Genomic DNA, 27,501 nt, shown 5'->3' with positions numbered 1-27,501 from the left:
TACATGAGGGAGGATAAGCTAAAAGTGACCTTGGCACAGGGTGGGGTAGGGACTTTACCAACAACGGTGCAGTCCCACAGGACCAAGCAGGATTGGAGGCACCCACAAGTTCAGCCCAGTGATCATCAGACAAATGTGAGACGACAATCAGAGCTGAAGTCAAGCTGTAAGTCCCACAAAAACATCAGGACCAGCAGGAAACCGGGCTGGGCACATGGCTGCATACTCCATAGCTCAGGCAAGGACTAGGGACATGGACTCGAGCTTAAAGAAAGCTCCTGGACCAAAAGGCAGAGGATAAGTAGGGGCACTGAGACTGGTCAGGACAATTAGTGCTTGTGGGTGCTCTCAGGACCCTGACAGCCTGAAAGCTGAGTTCTGCATAGTAACAGAGTTTTTCCAGATTTAATCAGTTTTTTCCTAATGCATTTCTAATGATATGTTTATCAACCTGTCTATTCATATACTCAGATCAGATTAGAACATTTCTTATGCCATGTCAGTGGCAAGTAATTTTTTTGTACTATTCAGTTGTATGCTGCAGTTGTAAAACTTTTATGCCTTTATTTACTCTTGCACTAGCTGATGATAGGGTCATTTAAACATACTTATATGTTTATTTACGAAGCATAATTATTTGTCCATTTATATTTTATCTTATCTTAGCTTGTAGTATGTCAGTAACCAAATCTATGTCTTACTCTGGCCAAAAAAGCTGCAGCATGATAGTCAGCAGCATACTAAATGCAAAGAAATGTAGTACTTCTGAGTAATGACAGAAAACAGAGTATTTTTCTATTTCAACTTCAGAAAAAAGGGTGCTTTTCTTGATATGTTAAACATTAATTAATTATTCCTTTCCATCTTTCTAGTCCTTTTCTTTAAAATAATAATCATCATGTTATAGTTTTGGAAACTACAGAAAGAAGAATGACTTTTATACATGAACTTGGCTGAGGGGTAAACATGAAACAAAGTAATTTAGGACAAACTGGGACAACTCACTCAGCATCATCCCTTCCAGAGATCAATACTCCACCTGACCATGATATAAAAAAGATTTTTAACTTTTCAGAATAAAGTCACTTTCTTAGATTCACCAACACAAGCATTCTTCCAAACTTCAGTTAATCATCTTTGGACATCTCCACCCATATTCTAGTCTTCATGTACCATAATTCTTGGGTTCTTGTCCCACTCATCAACTTTCTTAACTCTTTTTTCCCCTTCATTACAGGATTTGCCCCACCTGTTCTGCTCAGATATACATATATTTTTTTATCATTGCCATCTTTGCAGTAACTAAGTATAGATCCAGAAACAAATTTATACATCACAGTAAGAAACATGGCAGCTTTAGTTTTTAGGTGACTTGCTCTCCAGAACATAACACAGTCCCCCAAACCCAATGCCAGGTTTCTAAACTCCATTTGTAAGCAATCTAAAAAACCCAAACAATTAGCAGACAGTCACCTAAGTTAGCCAATGCAAAATACCAAGCTCTTATAGAAAGGGCTTCTTATTAAAGGGGATACTTCCTAATCCAGTATCCCAATGGTTATCGTTTTACTCATGTAAGATCCAGCCAGTGTTCGTTACTCTGCCCAAATGCCATGTGAGCTCTTCAGTTTCTATCACAGGGAAGGCCCTGGAGTCTGTCAGCTCCTCCTCTTGAAGCTGTTCCAACCTTAATGGCCAGCCTAAGACTCTGTAGGACCTGAAAGGTAGCAAAAGTGTCAACACGAGTTCCAATTTATCAGCAGGGCACTGTTTCACTACTAAAGATACGTTAAGTTCATTAGTTCTATGAATATTGTTATATTTACATTTTATAATCCTTTGTGTTTGGTCTGGAACCTAATTCTCCCCTGTGCACCAGGTGATTGAACTTATTACCAGCTCAGATCTGACCACTTTTTAAGAATATCCTATGAAACAAAAAGCTTCAACAGCCTCAAACGAAGTATCTCCACTGCAAAATATCGTGTTCCTCAGCATCTGCAACACTCTTTATGCATGAACAAAGTGTAGAAAAAAGTAACAGAAAGGAACTAATTCTGCAGGCTGCAGGGGGAGATGTGGATGAGTAGCTGGAAAGCAGAAATAAAGGGAATAGAGGTGACAAGGGAATAATAGAGAGCAAGAGAAAATCCTGAAAGATAATGGCAGAAAAAACTGAGAAGTAAATAGAGTAAGTCACTGCAGAGAAACAGCAGAAAAAGAAAAAGTGTAACCACTATCCATCAGAAAATATCTAAGACTTTGGGGAAAGAAAACTGACAGTACATGAACAAAATTATCTGTGTGAGAAAGAGCAAAGAAACAGAAAGCTCAGGGGTGTCTGGCTATGGAACAAACAAGAGAGACATCTTCACTATTTGGTTTGATATCCTCACAAAACAGCAAGAAAAAAAAATGAACATTCCTGTCTGTGAAAGAAAGAGACAAGCTAAAAGAGCTTCTGGAGGTAGCAGTACAGCCAAAAAACCCAGAAGGTAGGACTCTGTATTGGGCACAACAGGGAGCAGGTTGTGTTGAGTGTCTGCAAGGGTGGGGCTGAACTTTTCACTGCAGCTCTGCTGGATCAGGAAAAGCTGCATTGCTCCAAAAGCTGTAGCTGCCATTTCCTTGTGGGCTGTCAGTCGAAAGCAGGCAATAAAGGTTCTGTATTAAGCCTCCTACTGTTTTCTCAAAACATCAGAACTACATGAATTAAATTCTGAAAAGTAAAAGAAAGACTATGTCTGAAATACATCCTCAGGGTGATTAGTCAGAAAATCCTAATCCTCTCCAAGGGGTGGAAGCCCTGTTGCTTTTGACTTTAAGAACAATTCTGGACAAAATACTTGAAAATGCACAATAGAGAACATTTGTGCAGTGACAGGAGATTAACTCAATGATCTAATAGGTGTCTTTCCCCTCTAGCTTCTATCATTCTGGTTTAAATTGCTCTTTAAATTTAGAGAGTTAAAATTAAATAAAGACAAGCTGTTGCACCAGTATAAGCCTTTGAAAAGTCTATTAAATTCATCATCTGTGTTACAGCTCTCTCCGTGGGCCAAATCCTTCCTTCACTCATGTTTGTGTAGTGCTGTTGAAATCAGTATGAGAACTTGGAGTAACTATTTATTCCCTTTCAGAAGGAGATGTATCTTGTTTGGGAGTCAACTGTTCTAAGAGTTTTACAACTCCAAAAATATCCAAGGGCTTATGGTTGATTACCTTGTATTTGAAGGCCTACTGCAATAACATATGGTAATGCAGCACAAAATTGATTTTAATTCTGTGTGGGCCAAATATTGCTTTCAACTTCAGCGGCATGACAATAGAATTTACTTTGAGCTCCCATTGCTATTTAATGGTAAAAGCCTTGAAAGAGAACAGTGACCAGAGTCCCCCTGAGAAAAACAGACACCATAGCCTCTGCAATGTCTCCATAATCTCTAAGAGTGCTATTACAGCACTTGTTTCTAAAGTGGCTCTGTCAGCTGATCCCTTCCCTGAGTTTCATTTGATGTGTGTCTATCACAGAATCACAGATTAAGTGAGGTTGGAAGGGACCTCCAGAGGTCATCTGGTCCCACCGCCCTGCTCAAGCAGAGCACCTCAAGCCAGTTGTCCAGGACCATATCCAGACAGCTTTTGATATATCTCTGAGGAGGAAGACTCCACAACTTCCCTGGGCAACCTGTGCCAGTGCTCACAGAAAAAAAACAGCATTTCCTGATGTTCACATGGAGCCTCCTGTGTTTAGGTTTGTGCCCATTTTGCCTCTTGTCCTGACACTGGGCACCACTGAACAGCCTGGCTCCACCCTCTCTGCATTCTGCCTTCAGGTATTTATACACACTGATAAGAACCCCCCCTCAGGCTTCTCTTCTCCAGGCTGAACAGTGCCAGCTCTCTCAGCCTTTCTTCACAGGAAAGATGCTCCAGTTCCTTAATCATCAGCCCTTTGCTGGACTCTGTCCAGTATGTCCATGTCTCTCTTGTACTGAGGAGCTGAGAATCACTCTCATTTATGATCATTCACTCATCTGTGTTAGCAGGCTGAATGAGCATGGACTACACTCACCAGAGTAATAGATTTGTGAGTCTTCTGACAAGTTCAAATGAGTTTAGAGAAGGATTGTTTTCCAAATAAATGACCATTTGATTCTCTGGGTAGACTGAAAAGAAAATGAGCCCTATTATCCCTTTAGTTATCTATACAGAATGTTTCTTTTGAATAGAACTTAAATTTGTTGTTACAAGCTTCCTGGTTTCCTTTATTATTTGTATATTTTTTAAAGCATTGATTGAAAAAAGCTCATGAAGTAACCACTTGGAACAAATAAAAGCCTTTCATTCCTTGTTTTGCAACTGCAGTGACGTCAGTTATGTCCCAGAGAGGGGCATATTATCAACCATAAAAGTATAAGTCAAGTCCTTGTCTAACTTATGAACTAAGCAACAATAAGAACATTACAAAAAAATCACTGTGGCAGAAGATTAAACCATTTTAGCTAGCAGCATGGTAACTCAGTATGAGGACCATTTCTAATGCAGAACTTACTGTTAATTCCTAATGCATCCACTAGGATTAGAAAATATAACAGCAGTCACAGCAAGATGTCTTTAATAATTATTTTAGTGGTAGGGAAATAGAGTTCTTTATTTGGCAAGCAAGAAACCACTGCTTGCCCTCAAGGAGAGGTCCAACATCTCAATCCAGCAAGGTTCTTTGTAGGGTACGGCATTCAGAAGATCTCACGATGTCAGGGAAAGGTAGAAGGCTAGTTGTCGCCTCCCTATGACGTATCTGTGATCCCACCTACCGTTGTTAGTATAAAAGGAATTAACTGCGCAATAAAAGAGGAAGTTGACACTCACACCGTGTGAGTTATCTGTCTCTTCCCTGGTCCGGGCCGACCAGTGATCTAATTGCGGCACCTTGATATGTAGCCACGCTACAGTTCTTAATCAAATATTTAATCCTAAGTACATAAGTGATCTCATTGCACTAAAAAGTCAGTCTGTAGAAAATCTTATAACATGGAAAAGGCTCTGGCTACTTACGTGTACCCACCTATCAACTCAAAACATACTCTCTCCATCTGTTGTACAGTGTAAAGGATAACTGATTATACATAAAATAGTATGGTAAGATCCTGGCACCAAATCATGCTCTCTTTAGCAGTAAAAAGGGCACAGTATTCCTTCCCTCCATTCATTCAGGCACTAGCAATTTGTCAGTCTGCATGTGTTGATACAAAGCCTGTAACTGTCCCAAAGGAACAGATTAATAGATGTTTTTGCCCGAGCCCTTAAATACATTGTTTCCCAGTAGGGGAAAAAAAAAAAAGCCATGTTTATTTAAAAGTACTGTAACTTCCACTGTAAAGCTGATTCATTTTTGCTCTGCTTGGCAGTAAGTCTGCCGTTATAGGTAAGTGGAACACACCATCCTGGCTAACAACTGGTTTTCCACCTCCACAAATATAACTGGTGTGCCTCTTCCAGCCATAATTCATCTCCTATCACAAAAACGTGCACTGGGTAGAAAGTTAACATTAGCTACAATATAAGCACATTAAGATTGATTTTGCAATTCACAGAACAGGCCACAGTACAACAGGATTTGCAAGCGTGTGAGGAGGAAGATGCTAGATGTGAACCTTTTGTGTGAACCCATACATCCCGAGCACTACACTTTGCCTCACAACCAGACACAGCTTGTCTGTGGGATCACAGAATTGTGAGACAACCGTTACCGCTTCCAAATTCCACACTTTTCCATAGGAAAGAGGTTTCCCTGATGCAAAGGACTTGTCATATCCTACAGAATTGAGTAGCATGAACAGTCTGTCAGAGGCTGGGCCACAGAGGGAAGCCATGTGCCTTGGTGGGACTCAAGACCTTCCTTTGAGGAAATCATGTAATTGGGAAAGGGGGACAATAAGAAGAAAATACAGGTAAAGCTTCACTGAAGAACAATTTCAAAGGCAGAAATAAAGAGCAATAAAGATGCACCTATGATTAAATTATTGGTTCAGTTGTCAGTCAGCCTTTAACAAAGCCAAATATTGGCAGTTTTTTTTCTTGCTTTTCTCATAATATACATATTCTATATTTTGGCCTTGTTTTCACACACTTTGGTAATCATGAAACAACCTGTTACACCATAGTCCTTGTAATATATGAAGGTACTAAAACTCCTGATGCAAACTAAAACACAGTAGATGTGAAAAATCTGTAGTGAAACAATCCAGTTAGTCAGGGGTGAAAGAGTCCTCAGAAAAGAATACTGCAAAAGGCAGACATATCAGGATACTTTTTAAATGTTACTCCTTTTATAGAATGGTGAATATGGAGTTAAAGTAAACCTATTATTACTGTCATTGGAGGTCTGAGACAACATGCTCAACAGCTAATCTCACTGGATTAACAGGACATTCAAAATATATTTACTGTTTCTGTATGAGCTTATCTTCTCAGCATTATCATAGCATAGTTAATTTTCAGTGGGATTTTGACTTTAATGAGGTTCTTTAATGAAGAAGCCTATTATCATTCACGCTTGGGAATTAAAAGGTCATCCCAGCCTATGAGCAAATGAATCTTATTCCCTCTGGAAACTATTAGACAACCTGTGTATGCCTTTGTTTGATAATCATTGCACCTGCACTACAAGAGGATCAGAAAGTTTGGTGTTACTCTGCAAACAAGCAGCTTTGCCATACCTCATGAGGATTTACCTCCTCGTTCTTTCTCCTTTGTTCTACCACAAGAGGCTGCTGTTTCATCAGCTGCACTGACAGACTACGACTCCAAGTCAGTGCCTTTAGTTTTACCCTTTAAACTGTGGGATTTCAACCAGAAAAATTGTAGTAGATGCGTGAATGGGTGCATATGTTTGAGAACGCAGGTGCTTATGATACAACAGAGGTTTAAGAGAAAATTACCAAATGAAACAGGAACAGCCTAGATTATTCATTTTCATGACAATACTAGCAAGACGAGAATATTTAGCTTTTACATGTTGGAAATCAGATATAATAATCATTACTTTATAAAAGACCTTCTAACTTTCTCTGACATGCCTCCATTCACATTCGGCTCTCTGAGCTTGGGGATAGCCAGCAAAATCCCCAACAAGGACTGCTGTGCAGGCACATGTGTACATTGAAAACTCTGTGATGCATTTACTGAACTTGTTTTTCAACGAAAAAAAAAAATGTATTTTGCTCATGCTTATAGAAAAAAGAAGCCTAAAGCATGAAGTTATTCAATAAATTCACACCATTCTGCTCAAAAAAGCGAAAACAGGCAGGATGTTGGTACCTTCTAATCTTTTTCTACATGACAGTTTTGCACTCAGCCTCAGTCACTGTATGCCTGTCCCTGTGATCTTGCAGGCAGCTGTGGAAATTCCCACTGAGGGCAACTAGACAAGCACAACATATATCCTGCTTGAATATGCTCTTCATGTTTTGGTTGCATTGCCATGCAAAGGTTGGTGTAAGCAAGCGTGTTGTCTTCAATTAGAAGAGGAAGGAAATGAGATACAAATAGTTTACTAAGGGGTTAGAAATTTCTGGAGAGGGTGTGCTCTGCCTGTAAGAGACTGAATTGTTATCTTGAACCATTTGCCTCAAAGATTGTTAGGTGTGAGGGACTGGGCTGTCATCTCAAGGAACTGTGAACTGCTTATCTTGAGCCCTTTGTCTCTAAGATGGCCTGATGAAGCAGGACACTCCTCTGTCCATAAGGACGATTACCAGATCATTGAGGCATCCAGGTGAGGAAACTGGGCTGGAGCTGATAAGATACTGGTTTCTAATGTCGATCACGCGAAGGTCCTGTGATAGACGAAACGTGCAGCGCATGACATCATCAAAATATGCCCTATAAAAACCCATAGAGACAAGCTGTGGGGGCCTTCTTCATCACCAAAGAATTGAAGATTGAGGACCGATGGGACGCCGCTGGATCCGTGGTAGTGACCGTCCTTGCAACTCCCACCACCGACTGCTTGCCTGAGGACCTACGGGACACCACTGGATCTGTGGTGGTGACTATCCTAGCAATCCTATCCTCACTGCTTGCTTAATTTCTATCTTTTCTTCCATTCTATCCTATCGCCACCATTTTCCACTTTTGATACTTTTGATAATAAAAGCTTTTTTGACTATACGGCATTTGACCTCATTTGTGTCTTAATCTCGCTCTTGGGATCATATCGAAACCTTCCCCGACATTGGATCGTGACACTGCCATACCCAAAATAAGAACTTCCCATGCTCCAATTGATCCTTTTCCCCTCCTAATCGTTGTCTTTGTAGCTAGACTATACAATTTTGTTTAGATATGGCTATTGGTTTTTTTGCGTGTTTGGTATTTTTTAAATATGTTTTTTTTTGTTCTGGAAAGTTATGTGTTGCCCTTCAGCTTTTCAATATCCTTTCAGTAATTCAGCTAAGAAAACAGCAGTTACATGTAGGAATAATTCAGTTTCCCTTCTTTCCCCACATTTTTCCTAATAAATGCCAATGACTTGCCAGACTATCTTGCATTCTCTTTGCATACAACCTGCTCTCTTCTAAATACAACATAGATGTCCAGCACTCCAGAAAGCATGCATGCCTAAAGAGTGGCTGAAAGGATAATATAACCAATTCAAAGCATTAACATAGAAAGGGCAGGATACATATAGAAATAGAGGAAAGTTGGCAGGGGGGAGGGGAAAAAAAAGAAAAAAAAAGGAAGAAAAAAGGGAAAATAAGCCTTACTTGTGTTTCAGAGAGGAATATTATTATGATGGCTGAATATATAGGAAGGTCTAGAGGAAAATAATTAGGATGCCAGGGCACCAGCCAAACTTTGCTGCCTTCTAAAGCTCAATTTAAAGATAATTCTACCATGATCTCCAAACCTTTGTAATATTCCTCCACGTGGGCTGTTGTACCCTGAATCTCTGAGGTGGTCTTTTTTTTTCATCATCCATACCACTTCCTCCCTAGCTTATTTAGTCTGACAGGCTCCTCTTTTAGTGATCCAATTTTGCTTTTTTCCCTCTCCTAGCTTTGTGCTTTAACTCCTCCAATGGCTTCTCTTTTTGGTGTGTGGCAGTCAAACACACTTCTGCTCTCTCTAAGAGGACTTGACGTGCTCATTTAAGCTTCAGTTTGACAAGCATGCAAATACAGGCTTAATTCTAGGTTTAAAATTCAGTGAGATAAAGCACATGTTTCAATGGCTTCCTTGAATTAGGACCTCAGTTTCGTAATTCTAATCTCATGCTTTTTCAAGGTGTTTAGATGGTGATTAATGTATTTATAAGTTATTATGCTGAAATTTTCAAATCCACACAGAAGCCATATCTCCATAAAATGTAAGGAGTCAAAAATTGCCAATCTCTGACTCTTAATCTGGAATATCTCTCTGTTTGAAACTGTGTGTCATTTGTTCACTGTCTAAAAGCAAATTGTTACATTGCATCAAGAAATTATAAATTATGTTCTTTGAAAAAAGAAGCAACAAAATCCTGAATTTATTTACATAGAAAAATGTTTATGAAACCTTTCCTTGCAGCAATTCACATAGTATGTTACTTCTACTCCCGTTATGTGGAGCACGCACATCTCTAAAAATGTAGTGCATATGTTTTCAGCCGCCTTCTTTCCCATGCCAAGCCTTTTGCTATCAAAATACATGCATGAACTTATGCTAATAAGCTAATGCTAGGCACTGGTCCAGAGTCTGAGATCCATTTCACTGGTGTAAATCTAGAATAGCTATTAGTTTCAGTAGGACTGTTTGTATTTACACCAGTGTAATGAACTTAGATAAGGTGTGTTATCATTTCCTAACAGGAACAACTATTGTTATTCTGGTATGAAATGGAGGTTTTGCTCTTGTGTTTAACAATAGGTTGGGCCTCCGTGCCAGAAGAAAGCATTAGAATTCTAAATCACTAATGATTCCAATAATATATTAAGATGATAAAATAATGGCCTTTTCTGAGTTTGTTTATCAGCAGCCTTTCTCTACTTCAGCAAAACACCTGCCTTAAAGGAAACTATCAGAATGCTGGGAATTTAACTAGAGTGTAGCATCTTTGCATGCATGGAATCTATGGACACTCTCAAGAAAAAAATCCTAGCTTTTGCTTTTTTTGCAATATACTAGTTTACCTATTTATCATGTCCCTTTCCTAAGACAAAATATATTTCTGAAGCATGACACATTTTCTTTACTGTACCACATATACTGCATTTTATATAGAGCTCTTAGTTATTAGCCTTTGGCAGGTTACAGTCCAGTCACTAAGAAGAAATATGTGTTATATATTAGCGCAAATAATACAAGAAGTTTACTCCATACCTCCATCCTCTCTCACTTACCCCAGCTCTGACCCCTACAAAGCATCAGATGGAAAAGGCTACTTCAGGATTTACTTTCAAGTACCAGTTCAGTAAGGTATAGAAGATGTGGCTTATACATAAGAGAAAATTATGGTTTGTTTTGCTAATATTTATTAAGTAGAAAAGATAAACTAATAGCAGTAATTCTTCAGATGAAATGGAAAACTAAGCCTGAGACTTTCTGTTATGTCTTAACTTCATTAAGCAGTGTAATATTGGGGTTTTTTTCTGCAGTTTATACACAGTCACTATCTAGGCTGTTAAAAATATTCCCAAATTAAAAACATACATTTACTTTACATTTTTTATGTAATGCAGATATATTAATTATATAATAGAAAAAGCATCAAAAAAGTAAAACCAAAACAAAACAAATTGAGTCACAAAAATATCTAACTATAAATCTTAGTCTTGTTATATTCACTAGATTTCTCTCCCAGAACAGATCTTTTTACCCTTGGGCCCTGACTTTGTTGTTTTGCTTTTAGAGTACCATCTGTGATTTAGTGAATTGGTTATTGGCCCCTCATAGTTAATACACTTAAACAGCAGCAGAAAAATTAAACCCCTTTTTAATTTGTAACTAGTTAATCAATTTTATTGTAGCAATCTCTAGTTTACTTCTGAAAATAGAGTTTACTGAAAACTGATACAAGCTGCTGCAACAAAAGTGATGCAATCAGCAGCATATTTCAGGTTACAATACAATCATTAGAAATTATCTAAAGTAGTTTCTATGATCTACAGTTACCATTCCTTTGCAGTAGCATGCTGCTAAAAGAGTGTGCTGGCCTCATATGCTGATCAGGAAGGATGAGATTAGACAAAGACTGTAGCTTGACTGGGGATCCTTATTTAAGATATGTTACAGTGCATATTCTAAAAAATACTCTGTCTCTGAAATATCTTTTCCCTTAGAAATGTGTTAGGGTAATGCGATTATCTAAAATAATCTGAATATCAGAGCAAAACAATATAAGAAAAAGTATGATTGAATCTTAAAATTCTGAAACAATTCTGATTTAGTGAAATTCATGTTGATCCAAAACAGCACAGCTAGCCATGTCAGACTGAAAAATATTCAAAATAAGAATCAAACAATCATGACTTATAAGTATGCTAGTTAATTTGGGGGATTATTGAATTAGAAGACAGACACAGCCAAGTGACCTGGATAACTAACCAACTCTGCTGAAGATAATTAGTCTTCATTATTACTGTTGGAAGAAACATATGATTCAGATTTACTCCCTGAATAAATTTACTAACAATCTGAGAACTGTCAATACTTAGCACACAGGAAAAGGGTTTTCAGAGAAATTATTTATATTCAATGATCTGCTCCGATCGAGAAGTGATAATCAGTATAAAATAAATGTTGAGGATGAACTTAAGACTTCACCAGCTTTGTGAAACTTTACATAACATGTTTTTCTTATGTTTGTATCTTTCCACGTGAAAGCATGACTAGAAGATTACATAATCATGCATTTGGATTATCAGATAATACTAGAACGAGACTGTGCAGCCTTGCTAGACTCCTTTGAGTGTACAAAATCACCACCATCTAAGTTCATTCATCTGCTCTGAAGTAGTTCAGAGAGAGGAGACAATCAAAACCACTGTGAACAAAAAAAAAGCTGTTACTCTGGCTTTATTTCCTACCAGACAAGACAGGAAAAGATCATCAGCTATGTGTAGCCAGCTACAGTTGTACAATAAAGGAAGATTATACAGTCCATCAGAAGATGTCACAACAAACAAGAAGAAAAATTATTAATTAACTGAAGCTCTAGGACAGGGGATGAAAACCAGAGCACTGGCATGATAATTTTGTTCAATACATCTTCCTCTTGCAAGAAGAGCATATGTTATTGAGAGTGAGAGGATGGAATTCCTAAAAGGATGAGAGTTTCAAAAGCTTCCCATCAACATTTTGATTAGTTCTGGATTTAGATCTGAAGTGTTGAGACTCTTCCTTCCAGATATTTAAAATACCTGTATCTACAATGTAGTACCCATCAATCAGAATTTTTCCAGGGTCACATTAATTGCCAGTTAACTTGCATTGAGTATGAAATTGCAATAGGAATAATTTTCAAAGATTTTACCTGCTAGAAAGAACATTCTTACACAAATCAAGGTATACTATGTAGGGCGTAACAGCTAAAGGAAATCAGCCAGTAGTAACAAAAGAAAAAAAAAATATAGTTCTATGAAAAAGGGCATGGAAGAAGCATTTAAGGGGGGGCGGGTGTCATGAACGCACCCCCCCCCCCCCGGATTCTTTTAATCTCCTCCTTCTCCTGGTTTATCCTAGCTATGCTCAATATTTTCATGTGGAAAAGTATAAATGTAATTTCTATTCTTAAGTCAATGAGCTGTACAGTAGCTGGAAGCTAGCAGAAAAAATGCAGTCAAGCTCTTTATATGCTGCATGCCTGAAAATTCTCTCTTTCATATGAGTTTTCACTGATGAAAATGGAAAAACAAGCCTGGTGTGTATAAATCGATCCTAAAATATAGAGTAAAACGTCCTAAAATCTTAGAAAAACACCTGAATAAGATTAATGAAAAAACTCCCCATAAAGTCATAAACATATGTAAAAACCTCTAAATTATAAACTGTATTTATAAATGTATTGCACATGTAAATCTCAGTATGTGTAAATTTGTCTGATGCAACACACATGCAGCACATCTATAAATCAATACACTTTGAATATATTGCATAAACCTGACTTATATTTGATTACCTTTCAATCCTGGAAACAAAAAACGGTCAAATACAATGCAGTCCAATGGAAGAAATCTCATAAAAACATGAATACATAGGCAAGATTATAAATGATATTAATATCACAGACACAATTTCAGCTTTGCTCATCAAAACCAGTGTGAATAACTAAAACAGCAGTGGTAGCAGAAATTTCAGTGCCATGTATTTTGCTTTAGTGGACATCACTTGGAATGGTCCCATAAACAGACAGGACAGCAAAATACATTTTTTTAACAACTCTCTGGTGCAATGGTACCAATTTTCAGCAGTTTCCAAACGTATTACACTGTATGATATGTAGTAATAGTAGAAAATAAACAGATGGTATGGGGCTGAGTTCACTGTGGCATTCTGTCATATTTGTAAAACTCATCAATAGAATCAACTCTGGAGTAGCAAAGAAGTGAGGAAGGTTTCTGCTATGGAATTATATCCAGTATTTCATATATTCAACATGTTTCATTTAATGAAGAAAGTAATCTGAGAAATACGTAGTAAATATTAATGTCTTTTGCATCATGGTGGGTCAAAACTTTAAAACTTTTCTAAGATACTTTCTTACTTATAATTAAAAAATTGTCAGTTATTACATTGGCATTGCACAAACTGTGGGGCTAACACTGCAAGACATAAGACTTCCAAGGAAACATAAAAACTTAGCCAAGAGACGGGACTGGAAAGTTCTTTAATTAGTACCAAATTTTCATGTTCATTTCTAAACTCAGATCTCATTAGAAAAGCCTTTGTGTACTAAAACCAAAGAACAGCAATACACTGGAAAGAAGTAGTAGACTTTTACAATGTTGTACTGCTGGAGGTTAAAAATACAAAAAAAACCCCAAGCAAGCAAAAGACTTTTTCGTGCCTTGGTTTTGTCCGGGACTCCCAAAACACATCAACTCTATGCACTTTGAAATAGCTCTACATCTGACTTTTTATCTTCAGCCAGAAAAATTGATATATCTTGAATGAAAATAATCCAAGATATTTCTGTTCCTCCAATTTAATAAACAAACACATAATGATACCATAAAATACTACTAATTCTTAAATTCAAAACAAAGTAATTTAAATACTCATTAATTCTAAATATTACATGTTCTCTTACAGAAATTTTTCTTGACTCTATTTCCAAGTTTAACTCTCTTCTCTGCTCATGATGCAGAAATGTCAATTCAAAAGAACTATTAAAGAAAATTCTTATGGAAGTGGGAATTAACATAAACATTTCTGAAAATGGGACCTCCAACTATATTTCCCCCTTTTTTAAGCAAAGAACAATAAAGAATTTAAGATTTTCATTCAGGAAACGGGGAACTTTTGAACTCAGTAATTTTCAGTCAATATATGCAACATTAGAACTTGGACTATTTCCTTCACTGTGGTAATAGTAAATAAGCTATACTCTATGTATATCTCATTGCCACAAAAAAGACCTCGAACAATGGACCTGGTTTGTATGTTTTCCCCATTTTTTAACTAAAATACCTCCATTAGGAATAACAATGCACTGCTGACAACTCCAAAAAGCAATAAATGAAGTATAAATTTGTAGTCAAGGTTGTTAACATAGATGATGATGATTTAGAAAACACATATAGTCCTACAGTTTGGTGTTTTTTTTGTTTTGTTTTGTTTTGGTTTTTTTTAAATATGAAAGGAAATATCAGGAACTTTGCCATACTACAAAATGGATCTGTGGGGAACTTCAATTTTCACTTAAGGTGTTTCAAAACTAGCCACAGACTTCAATGCCCTTCACCTGACATCTGGGATCACCAGTCAGCTAAGGATTACCTTCACTAAAGGTTTATTAGTTTCTGTCAGTCCTGGTAATTTCAACTGAGTTTTTCAGGACATTCTTAAAAAATGAAAAAAAGGGAAAAAAAAAAAAGAAAAAAAAAGAAAAAACCCACCAAACTAAAAAAAAAAAACCCAACACATTAAGAACTCCATTGGCACACAAACCTTTGTCAAGCTGTGTGGAAAAGCAAGTAACAGGGAAAATATTGACTCTCCTCACCTTCTTTCACAGTCTTAAGAACATTGTGAACTCTTGCACTAATACTCCAAGTATAAAACCTTCAATATTTAGCAACAGATTAGAGCAAGCTCAACATAAGGCAGTCACTATTCCACACTAATTTCCCTAATGGCTAATAACCTTTATAATTTCACTAACATAAGAATGGAAAACAACTGAAAAATTAATTTGATTTAATTTTGTATTGGGAAGGGAAAAAAAAAAAGTGTCAGGGGAGGAAGTGACCTTTGGCAGCAACAGTAGAAATGCATGCAACTGCTGTGATCATTCTGACAAGGAACAGGAGCTGGTAAGTAGGAGAAACTCTCTCCAAATACATGCCATTAAAAATGTCACCAGAGTGCTTGTTTTCACAGATTCTCTTCCCAGATAGAGAAATACTCATATTGGAAAAAGCTCCCACTTTTTATGTTTGATGTGGAAATTGTTTATTCTTAAAAAAGTATGATGTCAGTCCAGCCAGAATTATTCACAGAATTGGACGGGAAAATTCGTATGAGACCAGATAAACAAAACTAGAAGAAAACTAAGTAATTCCTTATATTAAATTGGGAGAATATTCTCCCAATTTCAAAACCCCAAAATTCAGATCTGTAACTCCTCCTAAATAGACTGTTAGGAAATTTTGGCAAGATATTTTTACCTGGTGAAATGCTCTTCTGTTCTCTATAAAATACCTACTTTAGTCATTACAAAGAAGAAATAATGACTGAGGCGTAACTGGTTAGAGCAGCCCTCTGGAAAACAGGAGAAATAGTTTTAGGTTTTTTTCCCCTGTCCTCAGTTTTCTGCATTTAACGTTATTTCCTTTCCACCCTTAGAAAAGTCTGTAATATTCTGGAAGTAAACACTTCGAACCTTCTGTTCCAAACAATCACTGGTTTGTTTTAATGAAAAATAACAAAAAACCTTCAAATTCCAGGTTGTATTTCTTCAGTTTCCCAAACTTATAGTGATCAGCATGACCTGATCTGCAGAGTCTTAACACCACTGCTAGCTGTGAAGGTACTTTGTAAAGTATGATCTGTTACTACTTCGAAAGCGACTTGAGATCACCACAAAGCTTGTGATAGAGGCACACACAGTATTATTGATTTCGATTTGGGCTGTTCTTTCTGCTGTTTATTTTTTCAACAGAAGGTGACCTGATAGCTGTCTGTTAGGTAGGTGCATAGGGAGATGGTTTCCAACTACAGAAGGTTCTTTATCTGGTACTCAGTGATAGAAGAAGATTTCAAGTTAAAGATTAAGAGTTACAAATGAAAAGACTGCTTTTTAGTGTGGGTTTTGTTGCTTTTTTTTTTTGTACCTGTAAGTTTTGATCTGATAAAAGTGTACTATTACAATAGCTTTAGAATAGCAAATCTGGGTTTTCACCTAACTGTGACTGTTTAAAAAAAAATAGAATCACACTTTTGTATGAAACTTCCCATTCTTTTTGAAAAAAATCAAGTCCTTGAAAAACAAGTGTCTTGAAGATTTCTTTACATGAAAAAGGTATCCACAGAAGTTGTGGGGTTTGGTTTTTTTGCTCTTGTTTGTTTGTTTGTTTCTAAAAACCAAGTATAAGAAAGGCAGCAGAATGTTGAATCCAGGCTAGAACTGGCAGCCAGGGATAAAGGCAGATTTTGATGCCATAATGTACAAGTGTCCTTTTTATACATATAAGTTTTCAAAGCGGAAACTGGATGTGATTGTCATTTACTTTTGTAAATTACTGTTTCACCCAAACCTGAATGAGTTTCTTAAAGACACAGAAGTTTAGATATAGGATTGTCAGTAACATGAACTACGTAATTACTGCACTTGTTCACACAGTTATATTCTCACAGTCAAGGGAAACTAACATTAACTACAAATATAGAATTATGTGTCAAACTGCATCTTCCTCTCTCAAATCTCTTCTCCTAAATACCTTCCAGTAACTAATTCAAATAAGATCTACAGCGAATATTGTGAATATCGACTCTTAAAGGTCATTGTGACCTAGGAAAAACAACTGCATTTTTCCAGTGGATGAGTAAACATTGATAAAGTTTAGTCCAGTGACAGCGAAGTAACCAGGGAAAGCAATGCAAAGCAGTCCCAACAGTCAGATACTGTCTACTATGCCCTTATCTGCATTTACAATTGGTTAATTGTTGATCCTGATTTCCTTCCTTCACCAGCTTCTTTTACAACTCACATTAAATTATACAGGATATGAGGCAAACTATTCAAAGCACAACTTTATTATCAGTTTATTCTGTCTGATTAACTAAAACCTTCATTGTAATATACAGTGGAATTCATTATGCCCCTGCTGGAGTTTAACTCATACATAAAATTCTTAGAATAATCTCTTCGTCCTGAAATTAGACTGCTTTGCTTTCCCTAAACAGCTCACTTTGATTTCCAGATCACTGCAGATAAAAATGGCTTCAGCTAAGGATAAATCTTTTTTTTAACTGGTAAAAACATTTTCCAGGTAAAAAAAACAGGGGTCAATCCACATCTTTTTATGAATTGCTTAAAGTCATGGGATAGAGCAATTTACCGAGTACCAAATAAATTCTTGTTTACCTCTAATTTTTTCTAAATTAAAATTGGGTTTGTTTTCTAATAATTGATTTTCTGACAAATTGGTGAATCCACTCTTACTCAGAGTAATGCAGATGCAAAACTAGGCAGACTAGTTTCGGTTACTCTTAATATTTGATTTTTTGGAATGAACTTGAAGAGTAAAAATACATTTTCAGAGTAGTGTATTTAATAGACCTGTTAATGATTCCTGCCTACTTCTAGCTAGATATGAGCTGCAATTTATATTGGGTTGTACTTTGAGTCTACCTTTATCTTCAGTATTTTTGAATTTGCCAGTCCTTTAAATATTTCCTGGAAAATAGCAATTAGAGATGACTGGCATATTTACCAATGCTTTAGAATGAAAACAAAACCATCTCTCTCACTATCTCAAAAAATAGATCCTTTCTAGACTAAGTAAAAAATCATGGAAACATCAGGCTGCTCTTAATTTTTTGTCTCTCAAGTTTATAAATAGGACAGGAGGGGTTAGGAAAGGGTTGTACTGACTGATCCCTTTTCTGTGAATTGAAAGTTTTCCTGTAGCCCTAGTTCAGGAAAACTCTGTTCTTAAATGCAACACTCTGCTACCATTTCTAGAGCCATAAAATACCACTAGTGTACCAACATATCTTACAAGATACCTTCATTGTTGGTAGCACCGTATCACAATGAACAACATTATTATGTGTTCTTACAATAAAAACATTTAGGAATCCTGAGAAGTCTGCGAGTATACTTACAAATTTTTCAGATGTTTGCTTAATACTAATGAACTCAAGTTAGTACTTTTAAGCATCTTTTTGAAGCTCTGTATATTGAATTCAACATTTATTATTCACAGCCACACCAGACTGCAGAAGATAGAAATTTTTGATTTGAAGCTATAAAAATCTAGATTCTATCTGTTATGAAGTCCTAGTAATTCATATCCTTGAGGCAGCAACAATATATAGAAAGCAGCAAAACTAAGCAGGAGTGTCAGAGTTTTTTGGGAAAAGTATCCATTATTTCTAATGAACTCTCTTTACCAGTTCAGAGATTCCATGCAATTTCTTTTCTGTGGAGCCATAATACATTTTATGATGTAATATTTTCTACACGATTATATCTACACAATTGTTCAAATCAATAAACTACTTCTTAAGAGTCACTTTGTTTCTGTTCCACTAGGCCAAAATGAAATAAAATCCCCTTGTGCATTTTAAATATCCTGTTTGATAGGTAAATAATGTCTAATAAAGTAAAATGTTTTCTTGTTTTGGATGCATATGTCAGTTAAGCCTGAGGAGATATTTCTTATAAAACTATACAAACCATGCCTTTTTCTTTTCTAGAGAATTTCTACTGTGAAATATCAAAATGCCAGGAGAGAGAGGAGAGACAAAATACTGCTAGCTAGAATTAGGACTAAATGAAAGACAAAGTAATTCTAGCCTAGTATTTAAAAAAACAACCAATCAAACAAACAAAATACTTACATATATCTAAACCCTGTTCTGTGTTTCATATGCCTAACTGATGTATGATGCCTGAGTGATACCTGATGAGTATCACAAGTGATACATGACTGATACCTGATACATGAATAGAAGGGCTACTGCTCTTGAAAGAATCTCGTCCCTAAATAGAAAAGATGTGCACACACTATAACTGTGTTTCACATCAGAAACTAAAGTCTAAATCAGAATTAGGATAATTTGAGAATATACATAGGAAACAAAGTATTTTTGCACTATGCAATGTACAATCAGAGGTGAAATATCATCTTTTATCAGTCAAAAATCCTGGGAGTATTGACCAGAATTATGCATGAATTTACTGTAGCAAAGCCAGCCCTGAAAATTTCCTGCAGTTCTAATAAAAGACATCATACATTTGGAGGAATCACTGTAATAACTGTCAAATGAATTCTTGTGTGCAGCATATTTTAGGGTGAAAGATTACCCCTACAGCATATTGTTAGGGAAACACAAAGGACAACAACAACAACAAATAATTCCGTATTGCTACTTTGAAATGGAAATCATGAGTTAATCTACACTCCTTTTACCAAGTATTCTAATGAAAAAATCCTGCATATCAGTAAACAAACACATACCTTTGTTGACCTGTTTAAATAAGAGGTTAGCTGCGACATATCTATGACTAATTTACAAACTGAACACTTATAGGTAAGCCTCACACAATGCAATCAAAAAGAGAAATTCAGTAATTCTGTTTTGAATAAGCTTACTTTGCCTGAAATACTTGATTTCTCAAGAGTCATTAAAATTTCCTCCTGCATCTCTTGCGGGCTGACTCTATGTAACACTCTATCACATTCATCTCTATGAATAACATTAGCATACTGTATTAGTATAGTAACATTAACATACATTCACCAATTCCACTTTAGGAATTTCATATTATACAGACCTTTTTTATTCTTATGCCAGAAATTGCTTTCAAGCTATTGGGAATAACTGTTCTCCATCCAATATTGTTGTAAAAGATGTTTGAGCTCCTTTACCGAAACAAGTGGCTGCAAGAATGATAGTCTCCAAGCCACAAAAAAGGGAATGTGCATCTGCCTAAAACAGTAGCTTAGAGCCTGCTCAAAGAAACTTTGGCTGTTGTTCTGAGGGGGAAGTATGGTAGTATATTTAATGGAGGACAGCTCAAGAACAGTAGCATCAAAATACAGCTAGACAAAAGAGGAAGGTAAAGGCTGATGTGTCCCAACATGCACTGTGTCAGCCAAATACAAACTCAAGTAAGTGGAGTTTAACTACTCAAATTTGTGTAAAGTAATTATTTCACATTACCCACTCTAAAAAAGGTAAGGGTATCCATTTTTTAAGAAATCTACCACTACCTTACAAATAACAGAGAAAAAAAGGTTTGGTAAGAAAAATATCAGGAGTAACTTCTAGTTCAAAGAGGTGAATGGTCTCTGTAGTTCTTTCTTCATTCTAGACCCAAATATTTGCAATTTAGCAGAATTATTTTATGGGTTCTAGACTTCATGATGGGTTTCTCCTGAGATTTTGGGTCAAGATTTGAGTATAGCGAAACAGCAGTAACAGAATTCTCTTACACGTGTCTGATGTTAGATGTTGTTGTGACAGATAACAGTAATTAATATCCCATTTTTAAATAAGTGTAATTGCTCCAAGTCTTTTACAAAGATGACAGCTGTATTTTATTGTTGTTATCTACTTCATTAAGTCATCTACATAATGATTTTAAGGTTGCTTTGATTACCAAAGTTGTCCCAGACCTCTTAGGATGAAATGTTCCCAAGATGGAAGTAGAATTGGATGTCTGAAGGCAGCCTCCTGGCAAGCCTCTGATTATCATGGCTCACAAAGAAGCTACTTCAGAATGGTTATTCAATCACACAAATGAAAACAGCTTTCCAAAAACCCAGTCACATCATTTGGCTTTGCTTGCCGTAGCCCTGCACAGGCAATAGGTTTATCTGTATTGCAGCCAGACTGCAATTTCAGAACACATGTAAGTACTCAGCACAGCATAGCAGGACCAGCCTTGGATGCAAGCAGCAAGATGGCACCGCAGGGCAGTCAGCTACATATCCCCTTGAATGTTTGTAGCTTATATGGAGTTCTATGCTCTTGTGGCTATACTAATCTTGTACCTTAGTCATATCTTTGGCTGTAATGTGTACCTAACACACATATGAGATGAGAATCCAGTGGCACAAACTTAGTTTGTGCTTCAAGACGGCAGTTATTGCTAATTTAAAAAAAAAAAAAAAAAAAAGCGCTCAATGATTTGTATGTTTGTCCAATATGAAAAGGAATCAATTCACTAGGTAGTGAAATGAGAGGAAGTTGACATTTGTTGCCATCTATGGGTTGAAGTGGAAGTATGTGGATTTCATATTAGTATTCAGAATGTTTTGGATCTTCATCTAACATGCAAATAAAGCAATGCAATTTAGACCTCTTTAGGACTATATTAACTTTGTTTTCAAAAATATCACAGCAGCTAGAATAGTTACTTGTTTGTCTATAATATACATAGGTGGAGACTTTCTCACAAAGAAATGCACAAATAATATTTTTACAAGCTTGGTCTTTCCCCCCCTGCCAATTTTGATTATGAAGATGAATGTCTGATTAATGATCTCCCTATCACAAAGTGAAATTACTTTCTGTTTTTTTTAATGTTTCAGAGCTATTTGGCAGTAAGACCCGTCAAAACTAATCTCAAAGGGTTGCTAATAGCAGGGCAAGCTTTTAGGAACCTATGTGGAGAGCAAGTGCCAATATATCTATAAGCTACAAATAACATTTCTGCTGAAATGCACACACACAAAAATATACATCCCACCTACCTCTTGCGTTATCTTTCAAGACTGAATTAATAATTGGACTCTATTTGACATTTCTTATGAGCTTTTTGTCATTGCAATGTCACTTAACATAAGGAAAAAAAGTTTAAAAAGAACTCCCCGTCAGCCAAATACAGTAATTTTGATTTTTTTTTTTCCTCTGAGGCTGAATTGTATCATTAACCCATCACCTCTAAATTTAAAAAGACTTCTTATAAAATTGAATTGTTGCCCATGACAAGCTTTTCTTCCAATTGCTCCCGCTACTGTAAGTATGTCTAAACTCAGCTTTCCTTTTCATCTTCATGACACTGCCTGTTTCAGGGCAAATAAATTACACCCTTTCCTGCACTCTGTCCCAACTTTCTTCAGTTACTTAAATATATGAACCCACTTTTAGCTATGATTTTTTCCTTACCTTTCTGTTTTTTCTGTTTGCTGCTTTCCTTATAGTCCAGCTGATCCAGATCTATAACAGTACCAAAGCTTTTCTCAGTAAGCCAAAGAGCAGGGAAAAAGACAGAGAGAAATTGACCTGAAATTTGTTTTCTTATTTCTAAACATTTGGACTGTTTGGAGCCAACTTGTTTTTAAACATAATTTCAGGCTGCTGTAATAAATTAAGTTAAGACACCTTGGAACGGAAGGCCTCAGAAGTTCTCTCCAACAGTGCAGAACAGGGATTCTCTTCCAGGCTAGAAAAAAGTATCTAAACGTGTGTCATACTGTCTTGCAGTTAATCTGGCCAATTTGTATTATAAGGTTGGCTGTATTTTTTCAGGATTGTATTTGAGGTGACATGCCTATAGTTAGTACAGTATTACAAAATTGATATGTGTATGATTCAGATTCTGAAAGTAGAAATGGTGGTGCAGAAATCAAAAAAGGACCTGCCTGCATCTTGCATCACCTATGTGCTCAAAAGTAGAGCATAGGAACTATTGCAGTACAGGGGTTGTAATGCCAAATCAAAATCCAGTACTCAGGTTATGGTGTTTTAGTGAAGCTGAGGAACTTCCAATGTAATTCCTATGCCTTTCTGCATGAAGAAATCTGGATAGCTTACTGTTATGTCTTCAGTTACAACAAACAGATTTTAACCAGAGCAACACCACTCATGGAACAAAATTATGGCTGAAAAATATGACTACTTATATAAATCAGCCAGGCTGAAGTAAACTTTCCTCTTTAATATCAAAAGTGTAATGTAATCTCTCTATAAGTTCTGTATGGATGACTTGCACAAGTAATAACTTGAAATATGAAATATAGCATTTGCCTTACAGTAGCAGTTACAGAATAAGACAATCCTAGTCTTCACTAATATCTAACTACTGTTCAAAAATGAAAACACAGTGTTGTCGTGGTTTAACCCCAGCCAGCAACTAAGCACCACGCAGCCAATCACTGACTTCCCCCCCACCCAGTGGGATGGGGGAGAGAATCAGAAGGAAAAAAGGTAAAACTCATGGGTTGAGATAAGAACAGTTTAGTAGAACAGAAAGGAAGAAACTAATAATGATTACAATAACATTAATAAAATGACAATACTAATAAAAGGATTGGAATATACAAAACAAGTGATGCACAATGCAATTGCTCACCAGTCACTGACCGATGCCCAGTCAGTTCCCAAGCAGTGATCCCCCCTGGCCAACTCACCCCAGTTTATATACTGGGCATGATGTCACATGGTATGGAATACCCCTTTGGCCAGTTTGGGTCAGCTGTCCTGGCTGTGTCCCCTCCCAAATTCTTGTGCCCCTCCCGTCTTCTTGCTGTCTGGGCATGAGAAGCTGAGAAATCCTTGGCTTAGTCTAAACATTACTAAGCAACAACTGAGAACATCAGTGTGTTATCAACATTCTTCTCATACTGAATCCAAGACATAACACTATACCAGCTACTAGAAAGAAAATTATCACAGCCGAAACCAGGACAGGTGTCTGCCACGAAACTTTTATATTGTAGAAGCAGTTATAGAAGAGGGAGAGAAAGTCATCATAGTTTTCAGTTCCTTTTACAGCATGGGAGAAACATGATATTCATGATACAGTTTACATAAATAACTTTGATCTATCTACTGCCTTGTCTTTTAATGAAAATATATATCAGTTTCTCTCTAATGAATATAAACTAAATGTCTGGCAGGTCCACTCCTTTTCACTTTAGCACACATTCAGTCCTCCATAATGAGTTGTCAGCTTCTCCAGGGAGAGTTGATGGTACCACCACCCACCACCTTTCAGAATGAAATCTTCCATTTATCTATGAAAAGGTATTTTTACAATTATTTAAAATGGATGCTTCAGCTTCAACACACTGACAAGCATAAACCTTCAGCTGGCTTCTGTTTCTCTCTCAACCTCTGTTGATGTATAATACAAAAATAAAACCTTTTGTTTTCTATCCCTCAAAAAAATCACAGATCCAATAGGATCTGCCTATTTTTCAACATCCTTCAGTAATGTAAAAGGAGTTTAGTTATGTAACATCACAGGTTTGTTTCTCTTGACATGCTAGTTATTAATATATATTGTATTTTATAATCTCTGAGAGAAAGATTTATTCCATGATTAATCCTAGACTTTGATGTAAGAGGTTTTAAAAACAATTCTCTTGAAATGACTGTGAAAATCTGAAGTGGCTAATTACAGTTCCGTATAAACCAGAATGGTAAATTCGCTGAGAATGGAAATTCTACAGTTCCAAATACCCAATGCAATTCCAAAGCTTGTATTGCACTAAGTGTCGTGGTTTAACCTCAGCCAGCAACTGAGCACCACGCAGCCACTCACTCACTCCCCCCCACCCAGTGGGATGGGGAAGAAAATCGGGAAAAGAAGTAAAACTCGTGGGTTGGAATAAGAATGGTCTAATAGAACAGAAAAGAGGAAACTAATAATGATAATGATAATGATAACACTAATAAAATGACAACAGTAATAATAAAAGGATTGGAATATACAAATGATGCACAGAGCAATTGCTCACCAACCACTGATCGAGGTCCCATTAGTCACTGAGCAGCGATCCCCCCCGTCCCCACTCCACCCAGTTTATATACTGCGCCTGACATCACATGGTATGGAATACCTTGTTGGCCACTTTGGGTCAGCTGCCCTAGCTGTGTCCTGTGCCAACTTCTTGTGCCCCTCCAGTTTTCTTACTGGCTGGGCATGAGAAGCTGAAAAAATCCTTGACTTTAGACTAAACACTACTTAGCAACAACTGAAAACATCAGTGTTATCAACATTCTTCTCATACTGAACTCAAAATATAGCACTGTACCAGCTACTAGGAAGAAAATTAACTCTATCCCAGCTGAAACCAGGACAGTAAGGAAAAATCACAGTCTTTTTTAATGCAGCAACAATGACAATTTCTTCCCTTCACTAGTGCTCAAGTACCTCGTTGAGAATGCTGGGAAAAGTACCAGGAAAACATTTTTAGTACACGTGCAGAAAAAGAAATAGGAATTGCATGGGCTATAGAAGTCTAACATTGCATTTCTCTTTACATACATTTTCAAAGCAAAAATAGAATTATAGCATCAGAACAATTTGCAGTTCATGTGATTGTCAGAAATTATGAAAAAAAAGATGCCTTTCTCTTTAAGAATTTCTCAATCTTCTTATAGGTAGGTTTTTTGTTTGGTTGGTCGGTTGTGTTTTTTTACATCAGCACTATGAAAACTTGAGCAAAACAATGGAAAACAAACTAATCCATGGTTGTGTGTTTTTCCAAAATATGCCATACATTTACAGAACTTACTAACCTGTGCCAAACTGCTGGCTATGTATATACTTCAGAATAGCTCTTTTCAGCATTCATTATAAGCATGAATTTGTTACAGGTCTTCTCTTACCATGTAGAAAGGGAAAAGTTGAGTCTCTGCTCATGGAGTACAAATGACTTAGACCCATGGCAACACATGCTGTACCAATGATAAAGAAAGTCACATATATGCTCCCTCTGCTCCTCCTCCTCTCTTACTCCTCCATAGCTTCAGGAAGTTTGAAATTGCATAGGTGTGAAATTTGAAATTGCATAGGTGTGAGCAGAAGAAAGAGTGAAGAATAGAGCTGAACAGGAAGAGGTTTTCCAATGCAGCAACAAACTCCACCATAAGGAAAACCCAGGGGCTTTAGAAGTGTGTTAATGGAAGAGTGGAGGAAGAGATCCACAACAGTGCAAGGACAGACAGCAGGTCCTTGGTCAAGTCTCTCACCCTTATAGCTCCTGCCCACCTGGCTCAGAGCAGTGGCCTTGCCTTGCAGCTCTCACACTGCAGTACAAGTCCTTTTTCCTAGGTTTTGGATAACTGGTGTGGGAAGAAGTTCCATATTAAAATCAAGCGTGCTTTCAAGACAGAAATTCCATTAAAACAGAGGCACTCACCACAAACTGTTTCTATTTCTATTAGCCACACCATTAGAAATCACTGTGCAACTCTAATCACGATAATCAATATAAACTATGTTCAGAGTCTTCTTTCACGGCAGGGTGACTTAATGTTACAGTACGTATGGATCTCCAAAGCCTTTTGAGAAAACCAAATAAACTCCATCATTCACATGCCACTGAATGATCTATGAACCCAATATGTCACCATGAAAATGAGTTGAAATATAAAGACATTGCCCTGGCTTCTCTGACAGCTGTCTTCTGTACAGCCCTGGCCACAGCATGGCTGGAGAGGGTGAGTAGCAGGAGGAAAAAAGCTAGGAGGTAAAAGAGCTCACCATCCTGCTTTTTGTTATTTTGAAGGAAGTAAAATTTTAGTTAGAATAATGTTTAGCCCCCTATAGTATCATCCCTCCATAAAATTTTATTTTTCTTACCTCTGACTGCTTTAAAAGAGAGGGATGTTCAGAAGTTTTAATATATATAATATATATTTATATACGCCTGTGTGTATTTTTTTTATATATATATATATCTATACACTCATATACCTATATATATATATATATATATGTATAAAAAAGTTGTTACTTGTAAAAAACATTTCTCCACAGGCAATTGTAGCCATACTAAGGCAGAGGAGGCTGACACTGCATTCAGACAGTATGTACAGAAAGAAGTTAGATAAACAGGGATGTCTCATAATGAAGTCTGCTTTGTTGATAAGAGGACAAGCTATCTGAATGCTGAATTCAGCTTACTTCCCGTTGTTGCAGAAATATACTGTGTAAAGTAGACAGATAGCAATGTGGCAGTCATTTCAAAATTGAATTTGAAGATGTAAAGTCATTGTGAAACCAGGAAGAGATTTTAAGAAGCTACAAATGCCTTGCTCACCTCCCACTTGGATTTAAATCCAGAAACACTTTTAGTACAGAGTTGCAGAAAGTATGTCTCATTTGGG

This window comes from Aquila chrysaetos, chromosome 1 (assembly GCF_900496995.4).
Source record: "Aquila chrysaetos chrysaetos chromosome 1, bAquChr1.4, whole genome shotgun sequence".
Taxonomy (NCBI): domain Eukaryota; kingdom Metazoa; phylum Chordata; class Aves; order Accipitriformes; family Accipitridae; genus Aquila; species Aquila chrysaetos.
The sequence above is the reverse complement of the archived record's forward strand: the minus strand, read 5'-3'. Positions refer to the sequence as shown.